Here is a 21,690-nt window from a genome sequence, read left to right on the forward strand (position 1 = left end):
GAATTCAGCACCACCAAACCAGCTCTACAGCAAATGCTAAAGGAACTTCTCTAAGTGGGAAACACAAGAGAAGAAAAGGACCTACAAAAACAAATCTAAAACCATTAAGACAATGGTAATAGGAACATACATATCGATAATTACTGTAAATGTGAATGGAGTAAATTCTCCAACCAAAAGACACAGTCTCGCTGAAGGGATACAAAAACAAGATCCATATATATGCTGTCTACAAGAGGCTCACTTCAAACCTAGGGACACATACAGACTGAAAGTGAGGGGATGTAAAAAGATTTTCCATGCAAATGAAAATCAAAAGAAAGATGGAATAGTAATACTCATGTCAGATGAAATAGACTTTAAAATAAAGAATGTTACAAGAGACAAGAACACTACATAATGATCAAGGGATCAATCCAAGAAGATATAACAATTATAAATATATATGTATCAAACACAGGAGCACCTCAATACATGAGGCAAATGTTAACAGCTATAAAAGAGGAAATTTTTTATAGTAATAGTGGGGGACTTTAACACCTCACTTACACCAATGGACAGATCATCCAAAATGAAAATTAATAAGGAAACACAAGCTTTAAAAGACACAGTAGACCAGATAGATTTAATTGATATTTATAGGACATTCCATCCGAAAACAGTAGATTACACTTTCTTCTCAAGTGCACAAGGAACATTCTCCAGGATAGATCACATCTTGGGTCACAAATCAAGCCTCAGTAAATTTAAGAAAATTGAAATCATATCAAGCATCTTTTCCGACCACAACGCTATGAGATTAGAAATCAATTACAGGGAAAAAAACGTTAAAAAACACAAACACATAGAGGCTAAACAATACGTTACTAAATAACCAAGAGATCACTGAAGAAATCAAAGAGGAAATCAAAAAATACCTAGAGACAAATGACAACGAAAACACAATGATCTAAAACCTATGGGATGCAGCAAAAGCAGTTCTAAGAGGGAAGTTTATAGCAATAAATCCTACCTCAAGACACAAGAAAAATCTCAAACAATCTAATCTTACACCTAAAGGAACTAGAAAAAGAAGAACAAACAAAACCCAAAGTTAGTAGAAGGAAAGAAATCATAAAGATCAGAGCAGAAATAAATGAAATAGAAACAAAGAAAACAGTAGCAAAGATCAATAAAACTAAAAGCTAGTTCTTTGAGTAGATAAACAAAGTTGATAAACCTTTAGCCAGACTCATCAAGAAAAAGAGGGAGAGGATTCAAATCAATAAAATTAGAAATGAAAAAGGAGAAGTTACAACAGACACCGCAGAAATACAAAGCATCCTAAGAGACTACTACAAGCAGCTCTATGCCAATCAAATGCACAACGTGGAAGAAATGGACAAATTCTTAGAAAGGTATAACCTTCCAAGACTGAACCAGGAAGAAATAGAAAATATGAACAGACCAATCACAAGTAATGAAATTGAAAGTGTGAGTAAAAATCTTCCAACAAACAAAAGTCCACGACCAGATGGCTTCACAGGTGAATTTTATCAAACATTTAGAGAAGAGCTAACACCCATCCTTCTCAAACTCTTCCAAAAAATTGCAAAGGAAGGAACACTCCAAAACTCATTCTATGAGGCCACCATCACCCTGATACCAAAACCAGACAAAGATACTACAAAAAAAAAAGAAAAAAGGAAAATTACAGACCAATTCTACAAAAAAAGAAAATTACAGACCAATGTCACTGATGAATATAGATGCAAAAATCCTCAACAAAATACTAGCAAACAGAACCCAACAACACATTAAAACTATCATACACCATGATCAAGTGGGATTTATCCCAGGGATGCAAGGATTCTTCAATATACGCAAATCAATCAATGTGATACACCATATTAACAAACTGAAGAATATAAACCATATGATCATCTCAACAGATGCAGAAAAAGCTTTTGATGGAAGGCCTTCAAGATGGTGGAGGAGTAAGACGTGGAGATCACCTTCCTCCCCACATGTATTCTACATGTGGAACAACTCCTACAGAACACCTACTGAACACTGGCAGAAGACCTCAGACTTCCCAAAAGGCAAGAAACTCCCCACGTACCTGGGTAGGGCAAAAGAAAAAAGGAAAAACAAAGACAAAAGAATAGGGACAGGACCTGCACCTCCGGGAGGGAGCTGTGAAGGAGGAAAAGTTTCCACACACTAGGAAGCTCTTTCACTAGTGGAGACGGGGGGTGGCGGGGGGGAAGCTTCGGAGCCACAGAGGAGAGCGCAGCAACAGGGGTGCAGAAGGCAAAGCAGAGAGATTCCCGCACAGAGGATTGATGCCGACCAGCACTCACCAGCCTGAGACGCTTGTCTGCTCACCCGCCGGGGCGGGTGGGGGCTGGGAGCTGAGGCTCCAGCTTCAGAGGTCAGATCCCAGGGAGAGGACTGGGGTTGGCTGCATCAACACAGCCTGAGGGGGGCTGGTGCGCCACAGCTAGCGGGAAGGGAGTCCGGGAAAAAGTCTGGACCTGCCTACGAGGCAAGAGGCAAGAGACCATTGTTTTGGGGTGCACGAGGAGATGGGATTCATACGACAAACCCACAGGAAATATCATTCTCAATGGTGAAAAACTGAAACCATTTCCAATAAGATCAAGAACAAGACAAGGTTGCCCACTCTCACCACTATTATTCAACATAGTTTTGGAAGTTTTAGCCACAGCAATCAGAGAAGAAAAAGAAATAAAAAGAATCCAAATCGGAAAAGAAGAAGTAAAGCTGTCACTGTTTGCAGATGACATGATACTATACATCGAGAATCCTAAAGATGCAACCAGAAAACGACTAGTGCTAATCAATGAATTTGGTAAAGTTGCAGGATACAAAATTAATGCACAGAAATCTCCTGCATTCCTATACACTAGTGATGAAAAATCTGAAAGAGAAATTAAGGAAACACTCCCATTTACCATTGCAACAAAAAGAATAAAATACCTAGAAATAAACCTACCTAGGGAGACAAAAGACCTGTATGCAGAAAACTATAAGACACTGTTGAAAGAAATTAAAGATGATACCAAGAGATGGAGAGATATACCATGTTCTTGGATTGGAAGAATCAATATTGTGAAAATGACTATACTACCCAAAGCAATCTACAGATTCAATGCAATCCCTATCAAATTACCAACGGCATTTTTCACAGAACTAGAACAAAAAATTGCACAATTTGTATGGAAACACCAAAGACCCCGAATAGCCAAAGAAATCCTGAGGGAAAAAAACGAGCTGGAAGAATCAGACTGCCTTACTTCACACTGTACTACAAAGCTACAGTAATCAAAACAATATGGTACTGGCACAAAAACAGAAATATAGATCAATGGAACAGGATAGAAAGCCCAGAGATCAATCCACACACCTATGGTCAACTAATCTATGACAAAGGAGGCAAGGATATACAATGAAGAAAAGACAGTCTCTTCAATAAGTGGTGCTGGGAAAACTGGACAGCTACATGAGAAAAAATGAAATTAGAACACTCCTGAACACCATACACAAAAATAAACTCAAAATGGATTAGAGACCTAAATGTAAGACCAGACACTATAAAACTCTTAGAGGAAAACATAGGAAGAACACTCTTTGACATAAATCAAAGCAAGATCTTTTTTGACCCACCTCCTAGAGTAATGGAAATAAAAACAAAAATAAACAAATGGGACCTAATGAAACTTCAAAGCTTTTGCACAGCAAAGGAAACTGTAAACAAGACAAAAAGACAACCCTCAGAATGGGAGAAAATATCTGCAAACGAATCAATGGACAAAGGATTACTCTACAAAATATATAAACAGCTCATGCAACTCAATATTACAGAAACAATGCAATCAAAAAATGGGCAGAAGACCTAAATAGACATTTCTCCAATGAAGACATACAGATGACCAAGAAGCACATGAAAAGCTGCTCAACATCACTAATTATCAGAGAAATGCAAATCAAAACTACAATGAGGTATCACCTCACACCAGTTAGAATGGGCATCATCAGAAAATCTACAAAAAACAAATGCTGGAGAGGGTGTGGAGAAAAGGGAACCCTCTTGCACTGTTGGTGGTTATGTAAATTGATACAGCCACTATGGAGAACAATATGGAGGTTCCTTAAAAAACTAAAAATAGAATTACCATATGACCCATCAATCCCACTACTGGGCATATACCCAGAGAAAACCATAATTCAAAAAAGACACATGCACCCCAATGTTCATTGCAGCACTATTTACAATAGCCAGGTCATGGAAGCAACCTAAATGCCCATCGACAGACGAATGGATAAAGAAGATGTGGTACGTATATACAATGGAATATTACTCAGCCATAAAAAGGAACGAAACTGGGTCATTTGTAGAGACGTGGATGGACCTAGAGACTGTCATACAGAGTGAAATAAGTCAGAAAGAGAAAAACAAATATCGTATATTAACACATATATGTGGAATCTAGAAAAGTGATACAGATGAACTGGTTTGCAAGGCAGAAATAGACAGACAGACGTAGAGAACAAATGTAGGGACACCAAGGAGGGAAGGAGGAGTGGGATGAATTGGGAGGTTGGGATTGATATATATACACTAATATGTATAAAATAGATAACTGACAGCCTGCTGTATAGCACAGGGAACTCCACTTCTCTGTACAGTAGAAACTAACACAACATTGTAAAACAACTATATCCCAATTTATAAAATTTTTTTTTAAATTGCAGTGTTTTTGAGTCAATTCAAAAAGTCTTTATTTGAATGACTATTATATTGTTAGACCTTGTTAGTGCTATAGAAAAATACAGGAAGAGAAGATAAAAACCCAATTTATAATGAACTTATAACCCATTGACAGCCCCAAAGGTTTACAGTTTAGAAGCATTTTCATATTCATGATCTCACTTATCAAAACAACCCTGGGAGGTATATATCATTATTCCCATTTCATAGCTGAGATTACTTGGGTTTAGAGTCATTACCTAAAGTCACCCAACTGGTAAGAGGCAGAACTAGGATTTTTTTTTTTTATAATAGGTTTATTGATATATAATTCACATATATAGGGACTTCCCTAGTGGTCCAGTGGGTAAGACTCCATGCTCCCAATGCAGCGGGCTCGGGTTCAATTCCTGGTCGGGGAACTAGATCCTGCATGCAAGCCGCAACTAAGAGTTCGCATGCCGCAACTAAAGATCCTGCATGCCACAATGAAGATCCCGAGTGCTGCAACTAAGACCCAGTGCAGCCAAAATAAATAAATAAATAAATAAATAAATAAATAAATAAATTGAAAAATTCACATACATAAAATGACAATTCACTGATGTTTCATTCAGTGATATTCAGAGTTGTGCAACCATCACTACTATCTAATTCCAAAACATTCTTATCAATTTAAAAATAAACTTTGTACCTATTAGCAGTCACTTCCCATTTTCCTCCTCCCCCAGGCCCTGACAATCTCCTTTCTTTTCCTATGAATTTGCCTAGTCTGGGCATTTCATTTAAATAGAATCTACAACATATGGCCTTTTGTGCCTGGCTTCTTTCACTCAGCATAATGTTTTCAAAGTTCATCCATGTTGTGGCATGTATCAGAACTTCATTCCTCTTTGTGGCTGAGTAATATTTCATCGTGAGAGTATCTCACGTTTTGCTTACCCACTCATCGGTTGAGGGACATTTGGTTTTCTTCTATTTTTTGGCCATTATGAATATTCCTGCTATGAGCATTTGTGTAGAAGCCTCAGTGTGATCATTTCTCTTGGGTATATACCTAGGCTAGGAAAAAACCAGATTTTGAACACAGGTCACTTCATCCTGATTTAGTACAACATATATTATTGAAAGTATTCTAATGATATCAGAGGCAATGAGCTGTACAGGCCCCAGCACTGACCTAGGGGCTGGGTACCCGAATGCTGGTCACTGCTCTGCCACTTACAAGCTGCGTGCTAAGCCCCTCCGGACGTTCACTGATTAGAGTAGAATAATCTCTGAGGTCATTTCCAACTCTAAAATAATTCTATTGTGGTTGACATCCAACTGGATTTTTTTTCCAAAGCAGAAATTGTGTTACCACTGGTGTTTTTAACCAAACTGACAGAAAGTAAAACTCCATGAGATCTACTGATGTGAAAATTCAAAATCTGTTGGAATAAAGCCCATGAGAAAGGCATATTTTTCTCCCTCTGACCCGCTTGCTCACCTCCCCTTGTGGATAATGAAGGCTCAACCAATGCAGTCATTCAAGCTTGGAAAAGAGCCAACACAAAGAGAGAGAGGGCCTGGGGCTCCACTGGGGACCGGGCATGCTCAGTGCTGTCATTTGCTAAATCCACACATTCCTGAGGGCACAAAAACACACAGTGGAGCAGTAGCCCAGGCCAGCTGGCTCTCTCTGGAGGGCATTTCACTGTCACTGCTCTTGGGCTAGAGTTGATATAAAGGACTTTCCCTTCGAAGCAGGAAGGGCAGTGTTTCCATGGGACACAGCCAGGAGGTGCAGAGGCAGGAAATCAGGAACAATATTCTTGATCCATCCCATCCCACCATCTTCAGAAGGAATCCAGCCAAAATAATTCTTTGTATAGGGTGAGAGATTGTGTAAATATTTGCTTTAGTTGGGTTTATAAAAAGAAAGAAAAAGAGAAGACCAAGAGAAGAAATAATTCAGCTTCAGACTGAATTCTATTCTGATCTACACCAAACATTTCACTTCATCCATTTTCCATTGGGAGCTTCAAAATTTGGAAGTGATACTGGTTTCTTCAGAGTTTTTGCTTATTATGAGAAAAAAAGTGACTTCCATAAGCCAAATAAAGAAATCAATCTCACTACTTTTTAAGTGACCTTTGAACTTTTTAAAAGCACACCTTGCAAAAAAATCTCCTACCTTGAAGGCAAAATCTATGCAAAGCGCACTCTTTGCCCTGTGTAAGACTCTTCCACAGGGAGGCACTCAGCAAATATAACGTAAGTTTAATTCAACCAAACAGAATTGTGCCCAATAGGAACCCAAACCTTTGTCCTTGTTGAAAAGGCAGCACTTAGATGTTGCTCTGAGGTGAGCGGCTAAGAGTCCAGCTCTCTGTGGTCAGGGACAGGTTTGCTTCCCACTGTGCTCCTCTTTCTCCTCTTCTGTACCCCTCTTGTGCCCTTCCTTATCAATCTTTATACACGTATTTCCATTTCTCTCTTACCTCTTTTGCCCCTTCCCTCTCTATATGACCTCATCTTTCTCTTTTAGTCTCAAAGAACCCACAATCCCAAGCCGTTCTCCCAAAGTCAACAACTAGAATCAATTCCAACCAGCACTTTCCTTCCCTCCTGACCCATCCCCACCCCAAGCAGGGAAAGGGGGGGCCACATCCTGTCCAGAGCATTGGTCTGTCCAAGGCCCACTGGGTCTCAGGGAGGGATGAGAAAGCTCAGAGTCAAGGGATCTAGAATGTGTCTTCTTTTAATCATCTGCAACTTCACGCCATCTACTTCAGGACACTGGAATCCAAAAGTATTCAAGCAATAACACCTATTTAACCTCAGTATTTTTTTATTCTGCATTGCAAATGGAATAGGATTTAAATCTATGCCTCCCAGAGGGCCCTGAATTCTACCATTCCAGAGCCCTTTCAAGGCAACATCTCATTTAAACTTTACAACAATCCAGATGCGACGAGAGCCTTGGAATGCCATCTCCAAAGTCTGGATCCGGTTAGTGGAGAGCTGGGAACCCAGGACTCCTGGGACCAAGTCCCCAGCTGCCTTCCTCTGAAGCAAAGATTCCCCTGGTTCAACTCCCTGGCTTTCTCCTCAGCTGTGGATTCCATCCTACCTTACATACCCCAATCCTTTCAGAGGTCTGTTTTCAGTCAATCTGGATTATCCTGAAACTCCTAGAAGACAATTCCAGACAAACTTCACAGACAAGGCAAGACACCAAGACTCCAAATGAGGCACAGAGAGAAAAGTAAAATGTATTATGGTGGAAATTTCTAGAAGTCAATCTCTGAGGTTTGAAGGTTTCTAGGGGAGCGTGTTTGCTTCCCCTTAAGACTATCAGACATTCTTTTCAGCTGCCTATTTTCAAAGCAGCACCAGGGTCCAGTAAACTTAAGAACAAATTAAAAGTCAATGCACATGCTTACACTGGGAATAACAAGGTTGTAGGTAGACAGTGGTTTTTCAACCTTTCACCTCAACACCTGGGACAGTGGCATTCAGAAGCATTTAACAACCTCTCAAAATATTTAGGGAAGCCCTAAAATAATTAATTACCACCACCATTCTAAGTGTTGGGTCAGCAAAGGAGGGCCCCAGGTCACGACAAACGTGAGAAAGGCTGTACTTACACACAATTCCTGCACCTGACCCCCTTCTTCCACTGAAGAAATCACACCAGGAGAAAGACAAGTATTATATGATACCACATATCTAAAAAAGTAGTACAAATGAACTTATTTGTAAAACAGAAACAGACTCACAGACATAGAAAACAAACTTATGGTTACCAAAGGGGAGGGGTGGGGAAAGGATAAATTGGGAGCATGGGATTAACAGACGGACACTAACACATATAAAGTAGATGCACAACAAGGATTTACTGTACAGCACAGGGAACTATATTCAATATTTTGTAATAAACCATAATGGAAAAGAATCGACAAAATATATATAGATATATACATACATATGTATAAATGAATTACTTTGCTATACACCTGAAACTACCACAATATTGTAAATCAACTACACTTCAATTAAAAAAATAAATCATACTGGAATTCTTATAAAGGTATTATGGAGATTGTCATAAATTTATTCAAATTATTTTAAAAAGTAAACCTTTCACCAATAGAAATACCTTAAATATTATTAATAATATTGCAAATTATTTACAATAAGCCTTATGAATAAGGAGCACGGGTATGGAAAAATGACCTCACCAAAAAGAATTTTGGGGATACAAGTTTTCAAGTTATTGTAGGAAAAATTCATATATTCTTTGAGAGTCGGAAGGAGGGGTCATGCCTCATCCATTAGGGCATTTCCCACATTGCCTGCAAATGTCTGACATAAATATGCACCTCAATAAGTTTTTGATTGCATAATTTTAAACGGTCTTTTCAGTTTTCCATTAAGTAAATCTCTGTACTGCCCTCCCCAGTGCAAAGAATCACTGAATTTAGAGTTTGTTGTTGTGTTAACCTGACACAACAACAAACATTTATCAAGTACTAGGTGCTCCCGGTCTGCTAAGGACTGTATGTGCATAATCTCATTTAATCCTTACAACCCTATGAGGGGTTGATATAATAATATGATATAATATAAAATTATATATTATTATCATTTGTTTAGAAAAGGAAAATAAGGCTCAGAGAGGTTTATCTACTTGCCTAAAGTCACCCAGCCAGTAAGAGGCAGACCTGGACTATGACCTGGTCTGTCTGATCCCAAAGTCTATGACTGACAGCATCCACCACCCCAGAGGTACCGACAGATCCAAGGACTTGCCGGTGTCACCATGCCACCTTTCACTAAGGGGAAAGCTCCAGGGCAAGAGCCACCACTTCCTGGAGCCAGGAACTCTCTAAACTGAAGGATGCTCTTCTCAACTGAGAAGAGCCTGTTTCTCCACAAAGCCCAGCCCAAGTGTCTGCCTTGGGACATCAGGCTGTGGGTAAGACAAACTCTGAGACAGTTGTTCTCAAGAACAACAACTCAGGAGCAATTTGGGTCAATTCCGAGAGTAGCTTTCACATCTCAGCCTGCCCTACTTCCCATCCCTTTTCGACTGCATCAACTGGCCATCCCACCCTTAGTGATGAACAATTATTCAGACTTGCTGCCCAACACATACATTTAGGTCCACCCTCCCTTCTGGTGACCATCTTGGTATACTGTCTAAGTCCCCAAACTCTGCGTAACCCCCTGCATCCGTCCTTCCTCCCATGCCATCCCCCTCCTGTCTCTATTCTCCAGTGTCTACTTCTGCTGTTCTTGGCAGTTTTCCTTTGCTTTTCTGGAGAAACCATGCAAACAAAGTGTAGATATGAAGTTCTACCTTTCCCTGTAGATCGTCAAACAAAATCAGATTAGAGGCATTTGGTTGTTAAATCAGCATTCCAGGTGGTCTGCAGCTGCAGACTCTGTCCCCACTTCAGTGAGTCATCTGTGGAGACCCCCACCCTCTAGGATGACCTCTAGGCTCTTGCTTCTCTGTCTCTGCCAGGCGCTGGGGGAGGACTGATGCTGAAGAGGTATCCAGCAGAGCTCAGGGAAGCACCACCGACACCTAGCAGCAGCTTCTAGCTCTCAGCCCCGCCCGAACTGTCACTGTCGGGCTGACTCCTACTCAAGCTCCATGAACACATCTGGACCCTGAGCAACGCCCTCGCCTCTCCAGAGGGCTGAATTTAGTCCTTTATGCCTGTGACTTTATTGCTCTACAGCAACGCTGCATAATCTAGAGAAAGAATGTCTTCATGTCAGTTTCTGTGTGGTTTCATTGACTGCCTCCCAAAGAAGGAATTCTCTGACTCTCCCCAATGCCTGACTCCTCAACTGCAATACTGGAACCAGGCTGGAGCTGCGTTTGAAAAAAACAACCTCCCTCTCATTTTGTGTGGTTGGGAGTCTGTAATACCCTCTTTGCATTCCGGGATATATTGAGATATCCCAGAAACAAAGCCAAAGTCAGGGATAGCCCAGTGTGCAAAATGCATCCTTGAAGAATTTTCTTAAAGGTTTGCTATGAAAGTATTTAAAATATTCCTCTAGAATTTTTCCCTTTAAAGGGGAAACTGAAAATTTGAAACAGACAACGCAAAACCCTAAGTGGAGGGAAAGCCCTTGCAGAGCACACTCTCAACCTAAGTCGTAGGAGAGGTGCCCACTGCATGTACTGCATGTATTATTAATACATACGTTCTGCAGCCCATAATATTTCATCGCAAACACATGTGGCATTTAGTTCACCTCTGTGACAGGAAATACCATGTGTAAAATATTAAACCACAGCAAAACCTATCCGTGCCTTCCAATATTATCCTTGCTGGTTCCCTTCCTACATGTGGCTGGTGGCTATAAACTTAAAACCTGAAAACCTGGGACCCACAACCCAAGACTCAGCATCACTCCATACGAGTGGTTCTCGAGCGATTTAATTTCCCAGCGCACGTGTGGCAGAGTCTGGAGACATTTTTGGTCATTACAACTAGCGGTGGGCAGGTGCTACTGTCATCTAGTTGAGTAGATGCTGCTGAATGGATCCTATATTGCACAGGATGGCCCCACAGCAAAGAATTATCCAGCCCAACGTATCAGTAGTGCCCAGGCTGAGAAATCCTGCCCTATACTGAGATCAGTGAGCTGAGTGTGGTGAGCGGGTGTCCATCCCCCTGCATGTGTCTACTTTGTGCACGGTGAATAGGAAGCTTTAATTTGGCGATTTGCCTGAAGTTGCACAACCAGAAAATGGTCAGAATCGAACCCTGTGTCGGTCCGCAAATCTCCTGCTCTTTCCACTACATCACACTGTCTACCAGAGCAGGAATCAGAATAGCAGAGAGGGATTCACAATAGCCAAGACATGCAAGCAACCTAAGTGTCCATCAACAGATGAATGGATAAAGAAGATGTGGTATACATACACAATGGAATACTACTCAGCCATAAAAAAGAATGAAATAATGCCATTTGCAGCCACATGGATGGACCTAGAGATTATCATACTAAGTGAAGTAAGTCAGACAAATATCCAATGTTATCACTTGTATGTGGAATCTAAAAAAATGATACAAATGAACTTATTTACAAAACAGAAATAGACGTACATAGAAAACAAACTTATGTTTACCAAAGGGGAAAGGGGGGAGGGAAAGGGATAAATTCGGAGTTTGGGATTAGCAGATACAAACTACTATTATAAAATAGATAAACAACAAGGTTGTACTGTATAGCACAGGGAACTACATTCAATACCTTGTAATAAACTATAATGGAAAAGAAAAAATATAAACAGAAGTTATACATTTGTTTCATTTCAACAAATGAAACAATCCTAAAATGCATAAAGTTAATCCTTTTCCGTTTGTTTTCATCCCACTATGGTAATTCTGTTAAAAGCACAGTACGTTTTTCCACACTGTTTCCATGTTCATATAAATACAAACAAATATATGTACACATATGGAAGTTTTGCTTTAGGATCATACTATACATGATGCTTGCTTTTTAAAATATCTGCTTAATAATATATTACGGATATCCCTCCAGTTTGATAAATATAGATCTAACTCAAAAAAAAAACAAAAAAAGAATAGGAGAGAGGGAAATAAAGGAATATTTTAAAAGAAGACTTGACAGGACTCGGACACCAAATGTGATCTAGAAAACACGGGGAAGGGGAAGTCTGGCACTTAGAAAAGTAGAGACATAGGAGAGGCAGGAAGAGGAGCCGCGTTTACACACGTCGGTCAAGTCTGAAGTACATCCAAGTGGAAACACCCAGCAAGGAGCCTGAAGCACAGGATGGTACCTGGAGAGAAAACAGGCGGCAGTACATGTAGAATTGGGGGTCTTTTTTGGGTAAGTGAGAGTTGAACGCAGGAGAGAAAGGGAGAGGCCACAGGGTGCCCAAAGCTGAGGACTGGGTCGCTTTACAGGAGGAGGAAAAGAAAAGGAGAAAGGAAGACACGCCCAAGAGGCCAAGGTAAAAGCAGGAGGTGCAGGGACCCAAAAGGCAGAAAGCGTGTCCTCATGGGACCTTGAAGAGCTGCAAGGGGCAGGAAAATAGAGACGGGACAGACGACCTTCAGGTTTGGTGATTAGGTCAACGGTGACAGGGGTGGGAGTGAGGCCAGTCTGGAAGCAAAGGGAGCGCGGATCCTGGGGGTCCATGGGCAGAGTCTGGGCTATATCTTGGCCACCTCCCCCACCCCGCCCCTCCAGTTCCTGGGTTTCTGCAGCTCTGGGGCTGTGTTGTTTCCTGGATGGACTGATTTCTGGCAGCCTTATAACTGCCCGCCTCTTCATACCTTACCTACCTCCTGGTCTCTGGAGCACAAAAGGGCCCCAGGGCCTCCCACTCTCTGAAAAATCCAGCCCACCCGGGGCCAGGGACAGCGCGCAGGCAAGGGCCTGCGCAAATAAAGCCCGCTTTCAGGGCTGCCTTCTGGTATTTATATCCCGTGGGTTCCTCGGTGGGAAGAGCAAGGCTCAGGAGCGAGGGCATGATCTCCATAGGGGCCCCCAGGGCAGGGCTGGGTGGGAGGCCCTGTGGTTATTAGATGGCAGCTCCTGGATTTGGATTCTGAGTTCTCAAAGGAAACCATGAAAAAGATGTGGGATATAGTTAGCTGTAGCTGCAGGGGGGTTGGCTCAGATCCCACATCTTAAATATACAAATCTCCTCCTTTTTCTCTCCCCCCACCGCCCCAGGCCCACGGGACCTCCTGAAGATAAGCAGAAAGTCCTGGTAGTTTAAAGAACTATAAAGAGAGTCTCTCTCTGGACTTCAATATTTAGTGGGGGGAAAACCAAAGTCAACCACTTTGCTATGAAAATTGGTCAAGTAATTTTTCTTAATTACCATGTAATTGCTTTTAGTGTTTTGAGAGGAGGCAGTAGCTAAATGGCCCAGAAAGGCTATTTAACGCTTTAAAATGTGATTCCTTCCCACACACTAATCGCACTGCGTTCAGATCGGAATAGCATGTATGAGAAGTTAAGGACCATCATCTGCCAAAAGAGATGCAGGATCTCGACCCTTGGATGCTGGACTTTGGGGAACGTCTGCCAAACATTCTGGTACAAATTCTTGTCCCACACACCCTGCTCATTCATTCAGTGAATAAGTTACTATGCCTTCTGAGTGCTGGGTCCTGGGTGGAGCACACTGCAGACCACAGATTAAGACCTGAGTCACTGGTCGTCTGGTGGGGAAAGAAGGGTTTAGACTGTGAATCCCAGTCCTGCCACTGACTACCTGTGTGACCTGGGGCAAGTTACTTTAACTCCCTGAGCCTCAGTTTCCCCAGGCTTGAAACAGGGATGATAATAGTTAACTTTGAGGATTTGTTCGGGGCTGAACTATATCCCCCCCCAAAGTCATCCCTAACCCCCAGTACCTCCCGATGTGACTGTATTTGGAGACACGGTTTTTACAGAGGTAATTAAGTTAAAGTGAGGCCATTGGGGTAAGCCCTGAGGCAATGCGAATGGTGTCCTTACAGCAAGCGATCAGGACACACAGACATCAGGGACTCGAACACACAAAGAAAAAGCCATATGAGGACACAGAGAGAAGGCAGCTGTCCACAAGCCAAGGTGAAAGGCCTCAGAGGAAACCCAACCTGCCGACACCTTGATCTTGGACTTCCAGCCTCCAGAACTGTAAGAAATACACTTCTGTTGTTGAAGCCACCCAGTGTGTAGTGTACTGTCCTGTTATGGCAGCCAGAACAAACTAAGTATGTGCATCTATAAAACGGTAGGTGCGTGGGGGAGATCATAAGTAGAGGCTGTTATTACTATGGATTCCTGCTCCTAATGTAACCTACGGGGCCTTCCTGCAACCGACCCCTCCTGCCATGTCCTCTGCCTGCCTCTTGTTTGTATAAAAGCTGTAGTATCCCAGGCCTCCCTAGAGTCACAGAAACCTGGTTCAATAATTAATGATTGAAAGGATGTGAACAGGTAGTGACAAAAGTTGCAGTTGGGCCAGAAGAACTGGTAACAATTTAAACAGTAAATCAGTCATATGGCAGTCACAGAATCTCTAGTTCCTCCCTGAAGTACCTAGATAACTGTATCTAATGCACATTTCCTGAGTTGTTTTACAGTTGCTAAAACCCTCACCAAATGGAAGAAGTTAACTGCTTAATGACCATGAGCACATAGTCCCCAGACCTACTAGAGCTTGAGGATTGATAATGTTAACCCCTATGACACTGTCCTGTTACTTCACCAACAACCAAAGAGAGAACTGTTTAGGAGCTGATCACACACCCTGTGATTCCCTTCCCTCACCTCGCCTTTAAAAATGTTTTCCTGAAACCATCGGGGAGTTCAGGTCTTTTGAGCATGAGCTGCCCCGTTCTCCTTGTATGGCCCTTGCAATAAACCTTTCTCCCCTCCAAACTCCAATGTTTTGGTTTGTTTGGCTTCACTGTGTGTTGGGCACAGGAACTTGTGTTCAACAACACTAAGGTACTTATAACCTAGAAGGAAAGACCAGAGAAAGCCACAAATGACAGGCAGAATGTGCCCACTCTCCTGCACTAATGTGCAAAGGGAGGTTTGGAGAGGAAAGTCCCGGCTCAAGGGCAAGAGAATTCCTGAGGAGGGGGCATCTGCTTGGGCAGAGACAAGGGGCAGCAGATCAGGCAACAGTGATCATACCCTCTGCCCATGTGTCTGTACATTTGCATCACATGCCAGTTGACACCAGCATAAGGGAATTTCTCCAGTCTGATTGCATTCACTCCACTACGCAGACACAAAATCCAGTCACACACACCCTGAACATCGCTGTGGCAGGTCTCCTCTCTGGCTGCCCAAACTGGGCCACAAGCCACGGAGATGACCTCAGAGGTGATCAGGGCTGTTTGCATTCTCCAAATCAAATGCATTTTGGTTTATCCATGGCTAGTCCAAGGCTACTGCTGACCATCAAGCTCACCTGGCAATGTCCACATCAGTGGGAATACAGAGGCAGGAAGCACTGACTTACAGAGGGCACAGCATGCTTGTTTCGATTCTCACCACTGTCGGGAATTCCATGAATGTACGTGTGTATAAATACGCAAAACTTGAGCAATTCCAAGAATAGGGAAAGATTTTTAAAAATCATTTAGTAAGGTCCTATTTACAAACCAAGTATAGATCAACATTTACTTGGGCTCTTAGTCTCAAATGCAGATATCACACACAAAACTAATACTTGTGTCTCTAAGTCCAAAGGGAGTGTGTGCAAAATATTTGTTAATTTTATCACAGTTCGAAGGCCATTAAAGGCTTTACAAAGAATTTTGCACTGAGAGCAAAGTCTGATCAGAAATGTGTAAGTGGATATGAATGAATGGAATTGCCACATGACACTCTCAGCCATGGGTGTTGGCTTATATTTAAACTTAGGGGTCTCTAAGTCTCAACCTGGGCACTTGAGCCTATAGCAGAGTGACATCCTTCATCCTGACTCAGAGTCTTCATGTAAATGAGTAACTTCCAGCATCCTCACAAAGCACCCCAGGTGCCTCCGCATAGCCCTGCCCGGCGAGGCCCATGTGCTCCTGCGAGAACCAGCCAGCACAGCAAGGGGCTCACCGGCCTCTAAGACGTTGGGTCTCCAATGGACGCCACCCAGGGCTCCGCTCTCCCGCCACACCCATCGCTCCACCAGATCTCTGTACTACTGCTCACGGTCCCCACAGCTGCTTGCCCAGCCTGGGAGCCAGGGGGCCAGTGTTTGGGAGGTTTGGTTCCAGCTCTGCTTCTCTCTGCTCTGTAATTTAAAACAAGTCCCTGCTAGCAAGCGGTTTCAAGGGCCCTTCAGACTCCAGCAATTTATGAAGATGAATTCTCCTAAACAGGAGTCTGCAGAGAAGTATGTGCCTCCCTGAAGACCCCTTCCTACCTAAATACCTTAGGACTCCTGCAACCATGCCCAGGCTGGAAGTTTTCCAAAGATGGCCACAGCAAGATCGCCCATCTAATGCCCTTCTGAAAGGTCACCTCGTCCCTCCCCCACTGAGAGGGGGCTCTCTTTCCCCTCCCCTTGAATCAGGGTGGGCCTTTTGCTCCTCTAACCAATACAATGTGGCAGAAGTGACATTGTGACAACGCTGGGCCTGAGCTGACCCAGAAGCTGCCATTTCCTGCTTGTTGGAGCCCTGAGCCACCACATAAGACGCCCAGGCCATGGAGGTGCCACACTGAGGCGCCATCTTGGACATCCAGCCCCCTGGGCTTTCAGTGATTCCAGCCCCCATCACCATCTGACCACAACAACATGACAGACCCAAACCAAAAACCACCCAGCTGAGCCCAGGCAACCCACAAACCAGGAGAGAGAATACTAAATTGTGGTTTTAAGCCTCTACACTTTTTTGTGGTAAAATATACATAAACATAAAATTTACCCTTTTAACCATTTCTAAGTGTACAGTTCTGTGACATTAAGTACACTGACATTGTTGTGCAACCACCATCCATCTCCAGAATGTTTTCATCTTCCCAAACTGGAACTCTGTACCCATTAAACACGACTTTCCCATGCCCCCCACCCCAGCCCCTGGCAACCACCATTCTACTTTCCGCTTCTATGGCTCTGATGACTCTAAGTACCTCATATAAGTGGAATCATACATTTGTCCTCGTGTCACAAAAGGCTTATTTCACTTAGCATTATGCCTTCAAGGTTTATCCATGTTGAAGCATGTGCCAGAACTTCCTTCCTTTTTCGGGCTGAAAAATATTCCATTGTATGTGTATACCAAATTCTGTTTATCCATTCATCCATCGATGAAAACCTCTACGCTTTGGAGTGATTTTTCTGCAGCTGTAGACAATTGGAGCAAGGACGATGCGGCTCTAGGGCAGCAGAGCAAGGCTCCCAAGGTAGATGTCGGGGTCCGGAGAGTGTGACGGAAACACAGAGCACCAGGACACTAACCCCCCAGAGTAGGTGACTGGCCAGGAGCTCGCAACAGCACTTGTCACAGCGGGCTGGGTATCTCCCGGGGTCTCCATTCTAGGCTGGAGCAAGCCCAGGGCAGGGACCGGCAGGATCTCATTCAGGGCTGGGTGCCTTGCCCTGGCACAGACTGATAGGTCCAATAAATGTTCGGTGAATGAGTGAAGAATGTACCTGATGCTGAAGCCAGGTTCTGACTCATCCCAGAGTTTCTTATAGGCTACCCGTAGGGCAAGAACTGTGCCAATGAAAGCACAGGAGAACAGCTGCTTCTGGCTGGAAAGGAAAAGGGGTGGGGAGGTGGGGCAGAAGAACATTCTGACAGGGGAAAGAAAATTCATGGCCAGGCCCAGGCTTCCCAGGAAGCTCAGTCTCCAGCGAAGCACCCACCTGACCTAGGCAGCCTTAGCAGGGGCTTCACCATCTGGAGTCAGCCTTGCTCAGCTTGTTGGGCCCAAATCCCAGGGCTCAGGGCAGTAGAACTTCATGTGCCCTTTACAGGGGCAGGCGCAGGGCTTAGAGGGGCTCAGCCCATGGTCATGGAACAGGCCATGGGGGTAGGGAAGGAGACCTGAGCTGTGAGCCGAGTTGCATATTCCAGCCCTGGGAGCTTTGGGATAGCGAACTTCCTTCACTGCAGGAGGACCCAGATTGGTGGCACGATGACCCCAGCCCTCTCACCCGTAACCACTTCACCAAGGAAACCAGTCCATTCTTCCTGCTGCACTGCTCCATTTGGCCATTCAACTAGGGAGCCCGACACAGGTCAGGATGCGCCAGAGCACAGACATTAACTCCAAATCGAAGAAGAGGACTTGTACCTGGTTGACTTAAAAAGTGAATGCCACCTCTACAAATGCCCATTTGAGGGTTTAATAAGAAGGGCTCAGATTGCATTTCAACTCTGCATTTAGGTCTTCCAGCCTCTAAAGATAAAGTGAAACCCTGGGTAATAACCACGAAGGTGTTTTTCTCTATTTCTCTTCAAAGCATACTTACACCTTGAAGGTTAGGAACTGCCTACCATGTGGAAAGCAGTTATAAGTACCAGTAAAACAACTCAGAAAACATGGATTTGGGACTTGGCTCAGCTTCTAAGTCACTATAGGAATTTGGACAAACCATTTACCCTGTTTGGGCCTTAGTTTCCTAATCCATGAATGGAGGAAAATACTATGTATCCCCATGGTTTGTTTATGTGCATTAATAAGAATAAATATATATGAGATCTAGAGAGATATGTAGATAGCTATAGATACAGATACAGATACAAACGCACACATATATGAGGTCTTCATAAGAAAAGCCCTAACTATGTAAGAGATTTACTTATGTTCAGTAGGTGCTTGCTGATACTGCTGAATAAATGGCCGAATAACACAAGATTGCAACAAGACTCACATTTGGTGCAAGCGGGTCGCTCTTCACACTTTGGAACCCCCAGCTAGCATATCTACCAGATCCTAGAAAGCCACCCCTTTCCCCACATCTTAACAACCGACACCCCAACCTGCACATTTCCTCCCACCTGGCCTTATATTCTCCCAACCCACTCAGATAGAGTTGGCCTGACCTCCAGGGCCACGGCCTGACCCTCTGCCCCTGCCCTAGCCCCCTGGCCCAGATCCCACCTCCAAACATAGCATGAGGCCACTTCTTGGGCCAACTGCCAAGCCCAGAACCCTAGGTTGCCCCCAGCGTCTCCACTGCCTTTGGTACCAGATGGAAACAACTCATCCCCTTGCCCTGATTTTCCAGAAGCACAAACACATGGAAGATTTGTGGACCAGGAGCCAGGGTGTCTGCTCAGGGGCTCCTCCCCACACCTCACGCCTGGACTCTACCTGTGACCTTGGCCTGCAAAATGAGGCTCACCTGGGGTCTTCCACCTCAAGGGGCTTTGGGGAGCATCACATAAGGCGACAGACCTGAAAGTTTCTTTGAAAAATATGAAGCACTCCATAAGTTCTTTAGCTCTTGTCATTCTTGTTAGTTTATTTCAGTGTGCTCACAGACTGAGTCTCTAAAGCCTGGGATTGGTCCCTGGGTGAATTCTTTTGGTACAGTGAGCACACACACAGAGAAATACTTGATGCTCTTTGTGACTACAGTGCTATTAGCACATGCAGCGTGATCTCTGGGACAGGACAGAGGCTGGGACGGAAGTCAGGAAACCCGTTCCAGCCTCTTTGCCTCTGCCAGTAAATTAAGCACATCACTTAACTTGTCTGGGCATTTTTCTTCACATGCACAATGGAGCTGACAAGCCACCCACATTCTTATTCACCAGGACACAAGGAGGGCAAAGAATTTGAAAACAAAAACATTGCGCAAGTAGAAATGTCACAGTCCTCAGCGGGAAAGAAGAAATGAAGAAGAAAACAGAAAGGGGAAAAGAGACAAACACCAGAGAGAGAAAGCATTTGGGGTGAAATGTGAGGCTCTTGAGAATGTAGGAATGGAATGCCATGGAAGATCCCAGGACAGAAAGTTTCCCCCCAGCCTAAGAGTCAGTGTCAAGATGAGCAGATTTACCACAGAGACCTCTGAAATCCACCTCTGAGGCGGAAGGAAATGAAGTCTGTGCATCACCTGAGGTGGTGCAGGACACACCAGAAGCCGAGGCTCGCTGCTGTTCACTCTTACAGCTCAGCACAGAGCGAGAAGGTAGATGAGAAATTGAGAGGTCCACTACCCGTCATAATTGCGGAATGTCCCTGGAGAGGCCCTGGCCAAGCCACGTCCTGGCACAGGAGGTCCCATTCAGGGTGCCCCACTTTAAGGAGGACATTCAAACACCAAAGAGTTCCCAAAAAAGGCTGGTCACAAGCTGATCACAGTGGGGTGTGCTGAGATCACGTCACAGAAGGAAGGGCTATGAAATCCGGAAGTGTTTCCCTGAACAAGATTTGGGGAAGACATGAGAAGCAAAGCCTCTCTTAGAATCAGAAAAAGAAAAACTTTAAACATCCTCCAGTCCGATCTTCACAAACGGGGAATCTTTAATACCACATCTCGGCTGAGGAATTATGTAGCTGCTGTGGAAACTCTTGCAGTAATGGAGACCTCGTTACTTTATAAGTGAGTTCATCTCATTACCACTTGGACAGAATGAAACTCTTCTCCCTCCTATTAACCCCAAATTAACCTCCTCCTGGCTTCCATCCATGCTCTGGCAGGGACACAGGCTAAGTCTAAACACTTTTTCACCTACTCATTCTTCAGACAACTTAAGACAGCTGGTCTTGATGACTTACACTGGGTTTTCCTGACTCTCCAGCGAGGGGCACGTTTTCAGCACACCCCTGAAAGCACGCTATCCATTCCCTGTCAGTGCTTCTTTCCTGGTTATCTCCAGCCAGCTCAGACCTCAGACTGCCATCAGATGCTGACGGCTGCCCCTGCCTTGCTCAGGGCATCCCATCCCGGCCACAACCCCTAGCTCTGTGTTTGCTTTATAACTAGGTCTTGGCCTTCTGCCATAGTTAGGGCAAACTCTGGTCCCTCTCGTGGTCTCGGTTTTGCTGCTCTGCCCGGTTCCCAGGGCTTATCATGAACATGCTCCATGATGAGGCCAAAAAAATATAAGTCCCAAATTCATGCCACTTAATGGAAAGCAGCTGGTCATTTGACTTTAAGCCTTCTGATAAATATTGAATCTAGAATGTTCAATAAGCATTAAATATCTTTTCTAACAACTCATTTGACAGATGAGGAAACAGAGGTCCAACTAGGTAAAGTGACGCACACAGCTAACGTAGTCAAGAAGATGAACATAAACTCTAATCTCTGGTTTTCCAGTCCCACATTCTCTCTACTGCAGTTGAGAGGAAGCGAGGCTACACTGCAGCTCAGGGTACATTTTGGAGTAAATTTTCCATAGTCTGTGTGTATGTGCATTCACTCTTTCTTCGACTCAACAGATATTCACTGAGCACCTACTATGTGCTTTGTAAAT

The 21,690-nt window shown here is 43.7% G+C and overlaps 1 protein-coding gene across 4 annotated transcripts in view; it reads right to left on the reverse strand.

Annotated features, from left to right (window-relative positions):
* Positions 1-21,690, reverse strand: part of STON1 (stonin 1) — a 51,796-nt gene that overhangs the window by 16,845 nt on the left and 13,261 nt on the right. Inside the window, exon 2 of one of the 4 annotated variants that reach the window (XM_082427724.1) lies at positions 2,343-2,516. The exons of 1 other annotated variant lie outside the window; for it this stretch is intronic. The gene's annotated coding sequence lies outside the window, so the exon portion shown is untranslated. Of the gene's footprint in view, positions 1-2,342; positions 2,517-5,695; positions 5,811-21,690 lie in introns of all 4 variants that reach the window. 2 more of the 4 variants (XM_082427725.1, XM_082427726.1) reach the window with 2 other exon arrangements.

Source organism: Balaenoptera physalus (genome assembly GCF_965194825.1).
Source record: "Balaenoptera physalus genome assembly, chromosome: 15".
NCBI lineage: Eukaryota > Metazoa > Chordata > Mammalia > Artiodactyla > Balaenopteridae > Balaenoptera > Balaenoptera physalus.